General features: G+C 32.9%; 1 protein-coding gene across 3 annotated transcripts in view; it reads right to left on the minus strand.

Annotated features, from left to right (window-relative positions):
* Nucleotides 1-14,753, minus strand: part of LOC124080255 (phosphoglycerate kinase 1-like) — a 50,491-nt gene extending 35,738 nt beyond the window's left edge. For 2 of the 3 annotated variants that reach the window (XR_009225100.1, XM_058573173.1), the window contains exon 1: nt 1,131-1,482. The gene's annotated coding sequence lies outside the window, so the exon portion shown is untranslated. Of the gene's footprint in view, nt 1-1,130; nt 1,483-14,548 lie in introns of those variants that run through there. The other variant, XR_009225102.1, reaches the window with a different exon arrangement.
* Nucleotides 14,754-17,916: the final 3,163 nt, after the last annotated feature.

The following is a 17,916-nucleotide window of genomic DNA, read 5'->3' on the forward strand; positions in this document are numbered from 1 at the left end:
GGAATTTGTTTAATATATATTTTCACATTAAGATACTTTCTAGAAATCATATTCAATACTCTAAAATGAAAAACAAAACAAGAGAAAAAAAAGTAAAAAACAACCCAAATGCCCAAGAGTGGATGAAAATAAAAAACACAACAATCTGTTCTTCTTTTCTTTTACCTGGATGATTTCCAGGTATCTCTCTTGGTTAATTCCTCACTCCTTTTTTATTTCTTTTTGTTCTCACTTCTTTACAGAACTTAGACAACCCCAACATTCTAATAATTGGCTTCTCATAATTTGCTTCTCATTTTTATTGATTTTCTTCATAAGAATTAACTTCTCTTGACTTTTGTTTTTATTTGTCATATAGCTGAGGCAGGTGCTTGTTTGTTTGTTTGTGTGTGTGTGTTGTTCATTGTTATATATAGTCCAAATGTATGTGGTATTTAACATATTTTTTTGAGTGAAGGAAATGATGAACAAATGAATGAATTAAGTTTGTTACTCATTTTGAAAGGTTTTTTTTTTCCTGTTAAGTAGATTCAGGAAAACACAAAGACAAAATAAATGTGATGAGTATTAATTAATATACTGTGCAAAGGATCCACAAGAAATTATAAATTACTTCAAGGAAAATAAAAATACAAGAGAAGGATTAAAATTCATTTCATTGTTAAGGCAAATTAGAAGACAATAGAGAGGTAGAGATAGATAAAGGAGGGATAATAACTACTGTAAAAATTGATTTGAAAAGTGTATTCAAGATAATTGACCTCTCCAAAGGGAACTTGAAAAACATTAATAATTCACAAAAATAAAAGAAAAAAAGTGGCATTTTAAAATTATTTTTCTTTAATGTATTTATGGAACACAATGTGATATTTTGACACCTGTGCACATTGTAGAATGATCAAGCTATTAACAAAATGACAACTTTTTATCTCAAGGTAATAATGTTTAGACAATCATTACAAAATTTAAGTGTAATGATGAATCATTCAATATTTATACATATAATGAAAGATTTGATTTTTATAAGTGTAAGAGGAGAAAAATGAGCTGAAAATAGATATGGTTTACTTGAAGATGTAAATATCTATTACAAATGAAAATGAGTGCATTTAAAAAATTCAGATACTTACACCTGATTGGTTTTGTAATGAAAATTGGTTTTGCAATTTTTTCATTCAACTTTTTGCTACATAGCATGAAGTATCTGACAGAAATATATTTGAGGCACCATCAACAGGATGAATGACTGTAATTAAAATAAAGAAAGAGAGAAAGAAAGAAAGAAGTGTTGACAGCTGTGTACAAACTATTTAATCCTTACATATTACAAGTAAGAATGTGAACTAATGCAACCACATTAGGAAACAGTTTGGCAAGTTTGGCATTTCTTTAAATTATTAAACACCATGTTACCTTTTGACCCAGCAATTCCATTCCTAGGTATTTAATATAATGATATAATTATTATCTTATTATAAAATATATAAATAAAACATCCAACAATAAAATTACTATTGAATATATTCACATAACAATAAAAACTCTTAGTTACTGCTATGGGGGATGAAATATGTTACATTCACTATGGGAAACAACTTGATAGTTTCTTATAAATATGAACATAAGTCTACCATCTGAGTTATCATTACTATTCCTAGATGTTATCCAAGTATATCAAAACACATTTTCTTTCAAATTATATATATATATATATATATATATATATATATGAATATATATATATATATGAATATATATATATATATATATATATATATGAATGTCTAGGGGAGCTTTGTTAATAATTATGAAATGACATTTTTCAACTGGTATGTGGATAAACTATTATATATCCATACAGATAAATATTTATAATCAAATAGAAAAGGCTACTTATACATAAAAATTCTGTATGAAATTTAAATGAACTTTGGAAACCAAAGATAACAGACACAAAAGTACTGAGATTTCATGTGATTTAAGTCACAAAGTATTTGAAAACAAACATAGAAAATTGGAAATGCTATCAGTAATTCCTATTGTGAGATGAAGTTATCAAGTATGATGGGGACACACCACTGAATTTTTAGTGTGATATAACTTTTCTATATGATAGTGGAATGGTGTATACAAGATTGTAAATGCTTGTGAAAAGTTCATAGAATTGTACATTAAAAAAAAGTGATCTTAGTGAATTCAAATTTTGAAAAGTGAACAAAGAAGTTTGGGAATCTCAGTATTGAATGGGATTCAGACTGTTCAAATTGAGTGTAATTATATAATGACATGCAACACATGTCACTGGAGGCAATATGGAGAAAAGAAGATGACTTTAGTAAAAAAAAAATCCAGTTTCTAAGGATAAAGACAAAAGAACTGTACAAAATTTTAATTTTCATATAAAAACTTTGTTTATCATAGGAATATAGATTAACAATTCTGAAATTATGTTCATACTGAAAATAAATAAAATAAGTAATGAAAGACAGTGGAAGTTAAGTTAATCACTGTCAGAAAAAATATATAAATAAGCAAGAGGAAAACAAGCTACAACCCTGGGATACAAGTGTTAGCTTGATATGCTCATATACACATACTATTTTTTAGAAATAATTGTAGGCCTGCAAGTGTTCACATGTGTTAGTTTTCTATTGCTATTGTAGCAAATTATTACAAATTTAGCTACTTAGCATAGTTTTGTTCCTAAACAGTTTTGTGTCAGCAGTCCAGGTTGTGTGACTGGTTTCTCTGCTCTTTGTTTTACAAAGATGAATTCAGAGTTTTGTTTGCTGGGTTGAATTGGGAGGTTCAAGGAAGAATTTACTTAAAGGCTCATTTGGGCTTTGGCAAAAACTAGTTTCCTACATTATTGGACAAAGGTTCTAGTTTCTTTGCTTTCTGTCAAGTTCTTAAAGTCTCATCAGATTCCTGCACATGGTGCCTGTATCTCAGAAGCAGCAATGGTGCCCTGAACCCTTCTTAAGTTTGGAATGTCTTTGACTTTTAATTGTGCTTCATCAGAGTTCAGCTTTCAGCCTGCTAAAGACTCATTTTGATGAAGTTTATCTCAATTAGATGAAAAAGGATAAAATCTGTATCTTAAATTCTGTAACTTATCTACAAAATCACTTTTGCCAGGTCACATAACATATTCATAAATTCTGAAGAACAGGGCATGAACGTCTCTGTTGGCCTTTATTCTACCAACCAAAAATGACTTGTATGCATAAAACTATTTCCCAGTTCTATCTATAAGAAAGCATAGAAGCAGTGAGATTCCTGGAGCAAAACAAAACAACACCAACAACAGCAACAACCTCAAAAACAGCCTGTGCGCAGACTTTTGGTTATAAATAACCATCTCAAAGAAAGGAATCAGAGTCATTGGGTAAGTGGCTGATTGGGAGACTGGAGAAAGGGAAATACAAGACGAATCTAAGTTATTATTTGAAGCCCCCAAAGAATTAATTAAGTAATTTTGTATTAACTTGAGTAAACAATAAGTAGTATTGGATTATTAACCAATATATACATAGGTATTAATTAATGAAAAAACAAGTTGGGTAGATGTGACAGATCTTCTCTATGGAAGAATTAAAAAAATATATGTGCAGATACTATTGGAAATGTAATTTAGTCAATCCACTGTTTAAAAATAGACTGGAATCTGTGACTTATACCTAGAGGATACAGACTGGAAAGATGAATGATAGCACCTTGACAATTCAGTCACTGGGCAGACATCACCATAACTAAATGATCAATGTCATCATCACCATATCATGCCGATATTATGAATAGCTTGATATGAGGCCTTATCTCCATGATATTTTTCTTTAAACATGTAATTCCAGTTTAATCCAGGGAAAGCAAGACAAATGAAAATGGAAACATTCTACAAAATGCCTGACTAGTAAATTTTAAAATAGTCAAGATTATGAAAATCAAGAAAATATTAAAATGGTAATCACAATCAAAGGAAACTAAGAAGATATGATGACTATGGGCAATATGGTATTTTTCATTTGAATTTTGAAAATGAAAAAAAGACATTAGAAAAACTGATGGAATTCAAAATACAGTTTTGTCATAGCAATTTATCAATGGTAAATTTTAGTTTTGATAGATGTAATATAGTTTTTACTTAAAATTTTATTTGTTTTAATTAGTTATACATGACAATAGAATGCATTTGTGCATTTTGATATATCATACATAGATGGGATACAATTTCTCATTTTTCTGAGTGTACATGTTGTGGAATCATATTGGTCATGCAGTCACATATATACATAGAGTAATAAAGTCTGTTTCATTCTACTCTTTCCTATCCCCTCATCCCCTCCCCTTCTCTCCCTTCACTTCCCTCTACCTAATTTGAGGTAATGCTATTCTTCTTCAGTGGTCCTTGCCTTATAGTGAATTAGCATCTGCATATTAGAGAAATCATTTGGCCTTTGGTTTTTCAGGATTGGCTTATTTCACTTAGCATGATATTCTGCAACTCCATCCGTTTACTGGCAAATGCCATAAATTCCCTCTTCTTTAAAGCTGAGTAATATTCCATTGAGTAGATATACCACATTTTTATTCATCTGTTGAGGGACACCTAGGTTTGTTCCATAATCTAGCTATTGTGAATTGAGCTGCTATAAACATTGACATAGCTATATTACTGTAGTATGCTGATTTTAAGTCCTTTGGGTATAAACCAAAGAGTGGGATAGCTGGGTCAAATAGTGGTTTCATTCAAAGTTATCTAAGGAATCTCCATACTGCTTTTCACAGTGGTTGCACCAACTTGCAGTACCACAAGCAATGTACCATTTTCCTCACATCCTCGACAACATTTATTGTTGCCTGTATTCTTGATAATTGCCATTCTGACAGGAGTGAGATGAAATCTTAGAGTAGTATTAATATGCATTTCTCTAATTGCTAGAGATGTTGAACACTTTTTCATATATTTGTTGAATGATGGTAATTCTTCTTCTGTGAAGTGTCCAGTTTCTTAGCCCATTTATTAATTGGATTATGTGTTTTTTTTTTTTTTGATGTTAAGTTTTTTGAGTTCTTCATATATCCTAGAGATTAATGGTTAATCAGAGGTACATGTGGTAAAGATTTTCTCCCAATCTGTAGGCTTTCTTCTTACAATATTGGTTGTTTCTTTTGCTGAAAAGAAGCTTTTTAATTTGAATCCATCCCACATATTAATTCTTGATTTTACTTCTTGCACTTTAGGAGTCTTGTTAAGGAAGTCAGATCCTAGGCCAACATGGTAAAGAATTGGGCCTATTATTTCCTTTTATTAGGTGCAGGGTCTCTGTTCTAGTGCCTAAGTCTTTGATCCACTTTGAGTTGATTTTTGCAGAATGAGAGATAGAAGTTTAATTTCATTTTGCTACATATGGATTTCCAATTTTCCCAGCACCATAAGTTGAAGAGGCTATTTTTTCTCCAGTGAATATTTTTCACACCTTTGTCTAGTATGACATAACCATATTTATGTGGGTTTGTCTCTGTGTCCTCTGCTCTGTACCATTTGGCCTTTGTTTTTTCAGGACTGGCTTATTTCACTTAGTCTACAAGCCTATTTTGGTGCCAATACTATACGCTTTTTGTTACTGTAGCTCTGTAGTATAGTTTAAGGTTTGGTATTGTGATGCTTCTTGCTTCACTTTTCTTGCTAAGGATTGCTTTAGCTATTCTGGGTCTCTTATTTTTTCAAATAAATTTCATTACTGCTTTTTCTATTTTTGTGAATAATGTCATTGGGATTTTTAAAAAACTCTTCTACATTAGATTTTATTTAGAAAAAAAAAGAGTTTTGGTTGAAAAAAATATTACAAATTACAAACCAGTATCTGTAGGCTGACATCCTTCAGGAGCATATGATCTAAGTGTAAGGAATCCCTTGTCATTTACTTCCCTACATTATACTTATTTGTTCATTCAAATATATGTACAGGCACAATTAAAATTTTGAGATGCTGATATCCTCAGGACCTTTTCTATCTCTTTCTTTCTTTCTTTCTTTTTCTTTCTTTCTTTCTTTTTCTTTCTTTCTTTCTCTCTTTCTTTCTATATGACAGCAGAATGGATTACAATTCTTATTACACATAAAAAGCACATTTTTTCATATCTCTGGTTGTATATTGAATCAAGTGTCATTGGGATTTTAATAAGAATTGCATTAAAAAATCTGTATATCACTTTTGGTAAATGGCCATTTTGACAATATTAATTCTGCCTATCCAGGAGAGTGGGAGATCTTTCCATCTTCTGATGTTTTCGTCAGTTACTTTCTTTAGTGTTCTGTAGTTACTCTGTACAGGTCTTTCACCTCTTTTGTTAGATTGATTCTCAAGGGTTGTTTTTTTTTTTTTTTTTTTTTTTTTTTGAGGCTATGGTGAACGGTTTAGTTTTCCCAATTTCTCGTTCAGTGGATTCATCGCTGATGTATAGGAATGTGTTTGATTAATGACTGTTGATGTTACATCTTGCTACTTTGCTAAATTCATTTATTAGTTCTAGAAGTTTTCTGGTGGAATTTTTTAGATATAGAATCATGATATTGGCAAATAGTGATAGTTTGAGTTCTTCTTTACCTATTTGCATTCCTTTAATTTCTTTCTTTGGTCTAATTGCACTGGCTAGAGTTTCAAGGATGATGTTGAATAGAAGTGGTGAAAGAGGATATCCTTGTCTCATTACAGTTTTTAGAGGGAATGCTTTCAATTTTTCTCCATTTAGAATGATGTAGGCCTGGGGCTTAGCATAGGCAGCTTTTATGATGTTGGATATGTTTCTATTATCCCTAGTTTTTCTAGTATTTTGAACATGAAGGGTGTATTTTGTCAAATGTTTTTTTCTGCATCTATTGAATGATAATATGATTCTTATCATTACATCTATTGAACTGATAAATTACATTTATTGATTTCCATATGTTGAACCAATCTTGCATCCCTAGGATAAACCTTAAACTACACTACAGAGCAACAGTAACAAAAATGGCATGGTATTGGCACCAAAATAGACTTGTAGACCAATGGTACAAAATAGAGGACACAGAGACAAACCCACATAATTATAGTTATATTAGACAAAGGTGCCAAAAACATGCTTTAGAGAAAAAAATAGCCTTTTCAACAAATAGTACTGGGAAAACTGGAAATCCATATGCAAAAAAAATGTAGTTAAACCCCTATATCTCACCATGCACAAAACTCAACTCAAAGTGGATGAAGAACCTAGAAATTAAACCAGAGACCCTTCATCTAACAGAAGAAAAAGTAGGCCTAAATATCCAACATGTCAGATTAGACCCCAACTTCCTTAATAAGACTTATATGGCATAAGAATTAAAATCAAGAATCAATAAATGGGATAGATTAAAACACTAAAGCTTTCTCTAAGCAAAAGAAACAATCACTGAAGTGAATAGAGAGCCTACAGAATGGGAGCAAATTTTTACCACATACAAGTCAGATAGAGCACTATTCTTTAGGATATATACAGTACTCAAAAATCTTAACACCATTAAAACAAATAACCCAATCAATAAATGGGCCAATAAACTGAACAGACACCTCTCATAAGATGATATACAATCAATCAACAAATATATGAAAAAAAGTTCAACATCTCTAGCAATTAGAGAAATGCAATCTAAAAATACTCTAAGATATCATCTTACTCCAGTCAGAATGGCAGCTAATAAGAATCCAAACAACAATAAGTGTTGGCAAGGATGTGGGGGAAAAGAGAAACTTATACATTGCTGGTGGTACTGCAAATTGGTGCAACCAATATGGAAAACAGTATGGAGATTCCTTGGAAAACTGGGAATGGAATCACCATTTGACCTAGCTGTCCCACTCCTTGGTTTATAAATTACCCCAAAGACTTAAAAATAGCACACTACACTGATGTAACCCCATCAATATTTACAGCAGACAATTCACAATAGTTAAATTGTGGATCCAATCTAGATACCCTTCAGTAGATGAATGGATAAAGAAAATATGGGATATATACACAATAGAATATTACTCAGAATTAAAAGAGAATAAAATCATGGCATTTGAAGGTAAATGGATGAAATTGGAAAATATAATGCTAAGTGAAGTAATCCGATTCCAGAAAACCAAATGCCAAATGTTTTCTCTGATTTAAGGATGCTGATTCATAATGGGGATGGGGAGAGGCAGGGAGCATGGGAGGAATAGAGGAACTTTAGATAGGGCAAAGGGGAGGAGGGTTAGGAAGTGGGCATGTGGTAGGAAAGACAGTGAAATAAGACAGACATCATTAACCTAAGTACATGTATGAAAACATGAATGGTGTGACTCTACTTTGTGTACAACCAGAGACATGAAAAATTGAAAAATTCTATTTGTGTGGTATGAATTGAGTTGCATTCTGCTTCATATATGACAAATTAGGATAAGTTAAAACATTTTAAAGAACAAATTAATGCCATTAAATTTTGCATAAATAAAATTAATAGTTGGATGTGTTTCTGACTTTGTGAAATCTATTTAACCTGTTATTTTTATTGCACCTTAGTTTGGGCAGCTAACTAAGTTTGGGCAGCATGCTACCCTTGTATCAGAAGGCACAGAAGGACAAAGATATTAAGTGACCACCTGATGGTCTCATTCTTAATTAGTGTATTATTGGGAAAGAACCTCAGTACATCAATATTCACATCCCAGTAACTATATTGTACTTTCTCAGGGACTGCATTTCCAAATAAAATGAAACCATTTAATTAATTTTTTGCCTTGATCAAAAAGTTATAGATTACTTTGAATATTTATAGATGTTGACAAACAGTTGATAGATATTATCAAGTCTATCCTATTTTTGTTGCCCTTCAAATATAAAGCAAAACTCCTAACATTTGGAGAGCTCAAATAACACTTTCTTAGGCTATTCATTTTGAAATTTAAACCTACTCCATTATGAAAAAATCTTATTATGTGCTTTACTGAAATAACAGGGAACTCTGTTAGCTGGAGGGTGTTTTAATGAAGAAATTTTATCCATATAGTAACTATAACGGAGATCCATGTGGGAATCTGAAGACTGATGGCATATTTCCATAAAGTGTAGAAATTATTCGGGTCTTCCTACAAAGTTTTATAGTTTAAGGTTTTATATACCATTGAGATTTCACTAATAACATGTGGAAATGTTGACTTTGTTTATATTTTAGATTATAGGAGAAAGAGAGAAAGAGGACAATAAGATGAAACTTTTAAAGATAAGAAGGAAAAACATGGAGAAAAATTATTTTGTGTGAGTTGAGGTGTACGTTCAATGTCAAAAGGAGGCATTTATAGATGTCTGAGGTACCTAGTCCCATATTGATCACAACTAAATTTTGGCATAGTAGGATAGGGATAGGAGAGAAGAAATAAGAAATAGGTAGAAAGGAGAAATAAAGGAAGGACAAGGGAAGGAGATTTTTAATTGTAAAGTTCTGAATAGTTTTTCAGACCTGTAATTTCATTTAGGCAATTTCTCTTACAAACCTGCTACTTCCAAATTGCTAGAAAATCTGTAAATCTATCTGTGTACTCTTAATTAAACACCAAATAAATAGATTAAGCAAGAGAAATGCATCATCTTGAGGAATCTATAGTTTAGATGCTATCTATTGATTAAACAGCATTATTTACTGATTAGATAAACCCTGATCAGTCACAGTGTCTAGAGATTGACCAGATCACCATACTTGGTTTGAAATTATTGGACTGATATCATTCTTACATACCTTTTCATACCCTTCTTGAGGTGGCCTGTATCCTCTCTTGAATATATATCTGCTTTCCTAAAGAAACTTCTTTCTGCACTCTGACTGGCATATACTAAAATTCTTTTCCTTCATGTAATCCAAGAACCCCACCAGTTGATCCTGGAGTCCCCCTTTCTCTCCAGGAAATCCTCAGCCCCTTCTTCTAAGACACCTACTGTTATAGGATCATGAAGGAAAGAGCACTGTAAGTGGTAAGATTCTGGGAAATTGGTGGTTATTGATGATGATGTTTTGCACAGCTAATCTCTAGTTATATTGAATCGAAATTCTTTATTTGTCCAATTAGAGTAATGGTGACATAGGGTCCCCTCATAAGGACTTTGAGAGAAATAAGGAAATATGTAAACATAAAAATCATGATATGCGCCAGGTTTCGGTATTAAGTCTGATGTTTTTGTGTTACTTGGCCTGCTTGCTCCCTCAGCCAGGAGTGTTGCCAGGAGGAATCTCTCAGCTCCCAGGCCCTCCAGGGCTGCTTGTGCTAAAGGCAGGTTTCCGGCCTCAGGTCCTCTCTCCTTGTGTACCTTCTTCCTGTATTGAGGTGGTGGGGTAAAATGTTTTGACCTCTCCACACAACTGAAGACAACTGTGAAACATCTCCCAGCCTCAGAACTACTCTTGAGGTAGCTGAAGCCTCATCACTCCAAATCTCCACCTCTACTTCTGTCTAACCCTGCTTCCTTCTCCTCCCTTCCTTGGGAACTGATTACAATGTATAGCTTAGGAGACTTTCTGTATCTCAGATTTTCTTAACATTATCTGGGGAACCCATATGTGATGTAACTCTTCAAATAATCTTTTTTCCATAACTCTAGTCAGGACAATCTGCTTACTTATATCTTCACTATCCTTGGGTCATGTGCCCCCTGTGCCTTTGACCATGTTGATCTTTAACCCTGATAATAACTATACTCCTCAAGAACATCTCTATGTTCCTCTTCTCAAAGAAACTCACAGGTAAACTAAAAAGATACTGATCTTATTCTTGGTAGGGGCATTTTAAGTCTTATAGTGAAGATTTTATTATTTTCAATATTCCAGATTGATATATTATACTTTTAATTTCAGTTTTCACATGCATTTAGCCTTTTTCTATATCTGTATTGTGTTTTGGAAAGGTCCTATTATCATATTCACCTTCCTTTTCTTCCTTTGGCTCAGAATTTTTTCTTCTGTACCAGTTCATTGTGAAACTGAAGAGGATTTCTCTATCTCCAGAGGATCCTGTCTTAGCCTAGTTCCCTTGGACATTTAAAACCCTTCCTCAAGGGCCTCAATGGACCTCCTGAAGATTTTAAAATCAAAAGAGAGAACCAGATTATTCTTGTTCTTTTTAAAAGGTAATTGAATAGTGTTCTTTCCTTTAACTGACTTTGTGTTTTGCAGACACTATCCAGGATGGTATATTAGATATTGATGAACATAATCAAGTAAGACAGGAATCCTGCTCCTGGATTTCTAGTATGTCATTAGGAGAACCCATTGTTCAAGTACCTACAGTGTGAGCTGGATGAATTATTTTATTTTACCCTGACCCATGCCAGTGCTTTCTGGAAAGAGATGAGGAGGAATCTGAACAAATTGTGGCTATACATGTAAGGATTTCAAACGTGGTACAGATGATAAAAATCCATTGTCATTATCACTAAAATATATAGCTGAGCCACACCTCTTCCCTAGGTTCTGTGGTAAACAGCAGTGCAAGTGGAATGTTTTCAACTCTATATGGTAGCATCACACAGAGGGTTTCAGAAAGTACTAGGACTGCCTCTTCCTGTCATTCACTTTCATATTGACAATCCCTAATTATGTGTTGCACAGTTTTGTATTTCTTCTGCTATCTCCTAGTAAAATTCTTTTAAATTTATTTACCTTAAAATATTTATTTTCATATATGCAGATTAGTGAGTCTCTCCTTTCTATCATTTTCCATCCCACCTTCTCTTTTACTTTTTTAAGAGTAGTACCTTCCTCAAAGATGTGCAATTTCAGTGTTGATAGTTTATACCTACTAAATCACAGATCTAGAGAAGAGCAAATTTGTCTTTCTGAAACATTAATGTATGTGACTCAATTAAGATGTTACTTATTGCTGCTTTATCACATTGATATTAGTACCACTAACGTGTTTGAAGTGGTCACTTCAAAAGGAAAAGGAATTATTTACTCAAATGATGTAAAATCAATGCATATTAACTGACAGACATTTACTTTCAAAATTTATAAAGGCTTACTTTACCACAGTAGTTCATTTTTAGGAAGTAGGAAATTTTTGCTTAGATACTAATAAGGAGAATTCAGCAAAGGGTACATTTAACAGTAGATTTTGGGGGCTTCTGTTCATCAGGCTGTCAAATAGGCAGATTTCTTGATGTCACCTCAAAATTTGTTTTGAAGAAATTGAACGCAAGCGAGGAACACAGATTTTATCAAGTCACCAAAAAGTTATATTAAAAATAGAGAGTCTTTCATGACCTCTGGGGTGGATGTGTGTGTGTGTGTGTGTGTGTGTGTGAGAGAGAGAGAGAGAGAGAGACAGTGTGTGAGGTGTGTGTGTGTATGTGTGTGTGTGTGTGTGTGTAGTGCACAGTAGTACTGCACCCCAGGGCAGGGCAGTTCTGAGGAAGTAATGAAAGTAATTCCTTTTAGTTACTGTTTTCACCTCAAGACAATCACTGCTTACCTGTTATTTGCTGCAAAATTCTGCAGCAACAGAATAAGTACTTGTCCTGGTATCATACAGCAGCAAGATAATATCAGGGAAACATAAAAACCTTGGTGTGTGCAAGATGAAAAAAATAAAATGTGTAATAGTGCTGCCCAGTGCTATCACACTTACACCTTTAGTTCCTCTTAACCTCTAGGGATGTGTGATTATAAATAACCATTTTATTTGCTATAGATATTTAATATATTGCTACTAGTAAATTAACCATCTACTCTTCTATTATTTTAGAGCTCCCTGTGGGGATTGAGTTCACACGGTGTTGTCTTATGGTCTCTTTAGTCAATTAATATGATTAATTTCACAGATGAATTTTTAAATTATTTTTACCTCATTGATATTATTCTTGATCATGACACTTTAATGTATGTTTGAAGATAATGAGTTAAAATTCGTTAGGATTTTTGCATTTTGTTAATGAAATGGCCCTTTTATTATTTACCATTATCCTATTTTAGAAACCAGTCCCAAATCACACCCATTTCTTGTCACTTCTCTAGTTACACCTAGGAAGAAAGAGCATTTGGAGAAAGTTTTCCTGTAAAGCTTTGACAGTGAATGAATATGCCTCTGAAATTTAGTGCTAAAATAACGAAGATGATATGGTTTCATCATTTTTGTCTTCACCACACGTCATATACAGAAATCTTGGACTCCTAGGGGGGCAGTATGAATAGGTAGTGTGCAACCATTAAGTGCTGGAGCCTAATGGGAGGTCCTTAGATAACTTGAGATCATTGCCTACCGAAGGGAACAGTATGACTCTGATACAACATTGGTAGTGCCCCTGTAAGGGTTGGTATAAAAGTCTGAGTGTGGCCTCACCTGGATCTTTGACTTACTGTTACAGAATGTTTTTGCTAGCTCCAGCTTGGGCTTTTAACATTGCTGTCGCACCGTGATGTGGCATAGAAAAGAGCTGCACCATTCCCTTGAACCTCCCAAACAGTGAGCACAATGAACTTTTTTTCCTTAGGAAGTCACCTGACTGAGGTAATGAATTACAGTAATGCATAGTAGACTAATGCATGATATTATATGATACTTAAACCTGTTGCATAAATAAAATGCAAACATCCTAACAAAATATTAAATTACTAATTTCAAAAATACTTTATCAATACCATGATATAGTAGATTTATATCAGGATTTCAAAAATAAGTCAAAATTATAAAATTTATCTGTTAAAGCCATACAGGACAAATTATTAATAAATATTTCTTGAATGCAAAATCTTCTTCTGATGATATGTAACTCCTTTTTTGTTAGCGTTACATAACTTTGGGTATCCTAATATTCTACAGAATCACTTCTGATTCTCCACAAAATATAAAGTTCTATGTGAAAATTGTCTCCTGAAATAAAATATCCACACTAGATACTTACATAAATATTGCTGCCTCAATAGATTGACTTGATTGAAAATGTCTAAAAGTCTTTTTTGTTTCCTTTTTGAATTGCGTGGATTTCATGGGGTAAATTATATTTTATGTTGATAATAATTAACAAAGCATTTTTTTATCTCAAGATCACAGTTATGATTTTATTTTCACCAATTTAAATCTATAAGTAAGTATAACTTCTCATTCTAATAATATCTGTATTAATGCATAATTATATGTGTTCATATTTGTAAAAATGCTGATATGGAAGTATGCACACAAATAAACATAGTTTTTCTTTTTTTATTAAATATAGTTCTAATATAATTGTTTCCAAAAGTCATATATGTGGAAATTAATTAATTCCTAATTTTAGAATGAAATATGTCATTCAAATAATATGTTACATAAAAGTGCTTCTGAAATAATAGATCCACTTGTATGTTACATTTACTTTAAAAGAATATATTAAGAGAATTACTCTCAGCAAAATTTATCAATAGTTTTGAAAATCACAGATAAATTTATTAACTATGTTATTTTGCCACTGGTAAGCTATAAATATATTGGCATAAAAATGTTTATCTTGAAGTAAAGAAGTTACTACTTACCATTTGTTCTTATAGCAGGATGATGTATTTGCTTCACCTGTTGCAAGAAGAAAGTGGGAGAGTCAGAGCACCTATTTATTGTCTTGACAAAGTCTGGCTGTGCATATAAATCTTGGTCAATGAGGCCTGAAGCAGAACTTGTAACACCAATAGTCTCAAATTTCTGTGCTGGTTGTCTAACTGAAGTATTGACATTTTATAGTGATTTTCCACATGGCTATTAAAAATAATTTGGTATAAAATTTACTAAAGTACATTTGTTCTTGGAGCTCATATATTGTTATAATTTATTCACATTTTTCTCATTTGATGCTTTGAAAATTCTTAACGAAACTATTAAGAATCAGATTTTTTAGGATTACTTCTGTAAGAATAAAATTAAGTGTATAACTTTTTGAACTCTAGAGAATTCAATGGTTTCTTTCAGAGATCTAAAACATTCATCAACAATCTGTTTTATCCTACTTTGGAAAATAACTTGATCTTACACCTTTGTGAATACAAATCCATAGTGCCTTTCAGTAGATAATGGCAAAAGACAACAGAGCTACATTTTATTTTCTCAGCCCTCCTACATGCAGTTCTACATACCACTCGTCTTTATTTGAGTCTATTACTTTACCAAAGGCTTTGATATGTCAGGCTTATTTTCATGTCACACAAATGAAGGAGAGTGAGTTGATGACATCAGAATCCTTCTACCTCTAAAATGCCATGATCTTAAATACTGTTTTTATAGAAGACCATAATAAATTATAGGTAATATATACATAGCATTGGCAGGCATTTCTGGATGCTCACATTAGCTTGGAGATTGCACTATGCGGTGTTCCATTCAATAATTTTTGTGCACTTTCATAGGTATATTATGGCAAAAATGTACAACACTCCACTGCCTACCCAAAAGCCATACCTTTTATTTATAGCCAATCATCTGGTAAAGAATTAGATATTCTTTTTTTTTTTTAAGAGAGAGAAAGAGAGAGAGAGAGAGAGAATTTTAATATTTATTTTTTTAGTTTTCGGCGCAGACACAACATCTTTGTTTGTTTGTGGTGCTGAGGATTGAACCCAGGCCGCACGTATGCCAGGCGAGCACTACCGCTTGAGCCACATCCCCAGCCCAAGAATTAGATATTCTTCAGAGAACCGTTTAGAACTTGGAATGGATTTACCATTAAAAAAAAAAAAAGATGCTAAACATTTGAGCCATGTCTTGAGTCAATACCTAACCTGTTCACTACATATATGTGCAGAGGGAGCTCTGAACAAGCAAATCAGATACCTACATAAAATCACCTTGGAATTCAAGTCTATGACGCCATCTTTGTGTGAGAGAATGTGTTTCATGGACACCAGACATAGCAGCACCCAGAGCCTACTCTCCACTTAGTACAAAACATCATCAAGACCTTAAGATTTGTGGTGTGGAGAACATGGGCTAAATTCCTGTACCAATGCGTAGTGAAAGATTATTTTTTAACTATAAATATGAGTAAATGGAAATGGAAATAATCTCATTTTATTTAATTGTGAAAAATGAGAGAATATATGTTAACACACTTCCGTGTAGTAAGAATTTGAAAAATGTTGATTTCTTCCTATTTTACATACATCTTTTTCTCTGTACCTGTACAAGTCTGTTTCTAACACTTGTAAACAATAGGATTGCACTTGAATTTTATAAGAGATTATTTGACCTATTAAACTAAACTGAGAAATTCCCTGTGAAATGGATCAAAAATGGTATAGATTTGCATTTCTCTAATTGCTAGTGATGATGAGCATTTTTTATATGTTCGTTGATTGATTTCATATTATCTTTTGAGAAGTGTCTGTTCAGGTTCTTGGCCCAATTATTGATGTGTGTGTGTGTGTGTGTGTGTAGCTTTTTGAGTTCTTTATATACCCTAGAGATTAGTACTCTATCTGATGTGTGAGGGGTACAGATATTCTCCCAAGATGTAGGCTCTCTATTAACTTCACAGATTATTTCTTTTGCTGAGAAGAAACTTTTTATTCCTAAGTTCTTGATCCATTTTGAGTTGAGTTTTGTGCATGGTGAGAGAAAGGGATTTAATTCATTTTGTTGCATATGGATTTCTAGTTTTCCCAGCACCATTTGTTGAAGAGGCTATCTTTTCTCCAATGCATGTTCTTGGCACCTTTGTTTAATATAAGATAATTGTAGTTTTGTGGGTTAGTCTCTGTGTTCTCTATTCTGTACCATTGGTCTACCAGTCTGTTTTGGTGTCAATACCATGTTGTTTTTGTTACTATTGCTCTGGAGTATAGTTTAAGGTCTGGTATAATGATGCCACCTGCTTCACTTTTCCTGCTAAGGATTGCTTTAGCTATTCTGGGTCTCAGAATGGCAGCTATTATGAAGACAAACAACAATAAGTGTTGGCAAGGAGGTGGGGAAAAAGGTACACTCATACACTGCTGGTGGGACTGCACAGTGGTGCAGCCAATATGGAAAGCAGTATGGAGTTTTCTTGGAAAATTGAGAATAGAACCACCATTTGACCCAGCTATCCCTCTCCTCAGTCTATAACCAAAGGACTTAAAAACAGCATACTACTACAGGGACACAGCCACATCAATGTTTAAAGCAGCACAATTAACAAAGGCTAAACTGTGGAACCAACCTAGATGCCCTTCAATAGATGAAGGATAAAAAAATGTGGCATATATATACAATGGAATATTGCTCAGCAATAAAGGACAATAAAATCATGGCATTTGCAGGTAAATGGATGGAGTTAGAGAAGATAATGCTAAGTGAAGTTAGCCAATCCTAAAATACCGAATGTTTTCTTTGATATAAGGAGGCTGATTCATAGTGGGATAGGGAGAGGGAACAAGGGAGGAATAAATAATCCCTAAATAGGGAAGAGGGGTGGGAGTAGAAGGGAGGGGAATGGGGTTATCAATGATGGTGGAATGTGATTGTCATTATTATCCAAATTACAGGTATGAAGATACAAATTTGTGTGCATATACTTTGTATACAACCAGACATATGAAAAATTATGCTCTATTTGTGTAATAAGAATTGTAATGCATTCTGCTGTCATATATAAATTTAAAAAGGTATAGAAAGGAATAATATTTTGATTTATTATTCACATTTAATAGTTTGCCTGTAATTCTACAGTTCTAGTTGTGACTTTTTGATCATTATGTACACCATTATGTATAAGACGTTTTGCTTGTCAAATACGAGCACTTTTATTATTAAATTAAAAACTATATGTTGTCTTTTTGCATCATAAAATATCATACACGCGTTCAACCACTAAAGTACCTAAACCTTCCAAATGTTTGTTCTAGTCACTTTGGTTCCATCATCTCCCACTATTAGG

This window comes from Marmota monax, unplaced genomic scaffold (genome assembly GCF_021218885.2).
Source record: "Marmota monax isolate L192 unplaced genomic scaffold, Marmota_monax_Labrador192_F-V1.1 WCK01_AAM20220418_F8-fsc01275, whole genome shotgun sequence".
In the NCBI taxonomy this organism is placed as follows: domain Eukaryota; kingdom Metazoa; phylum Chordata; class Mammalia; order Rodentia; family Sciuridae; genus Marmota; species Marmota monax.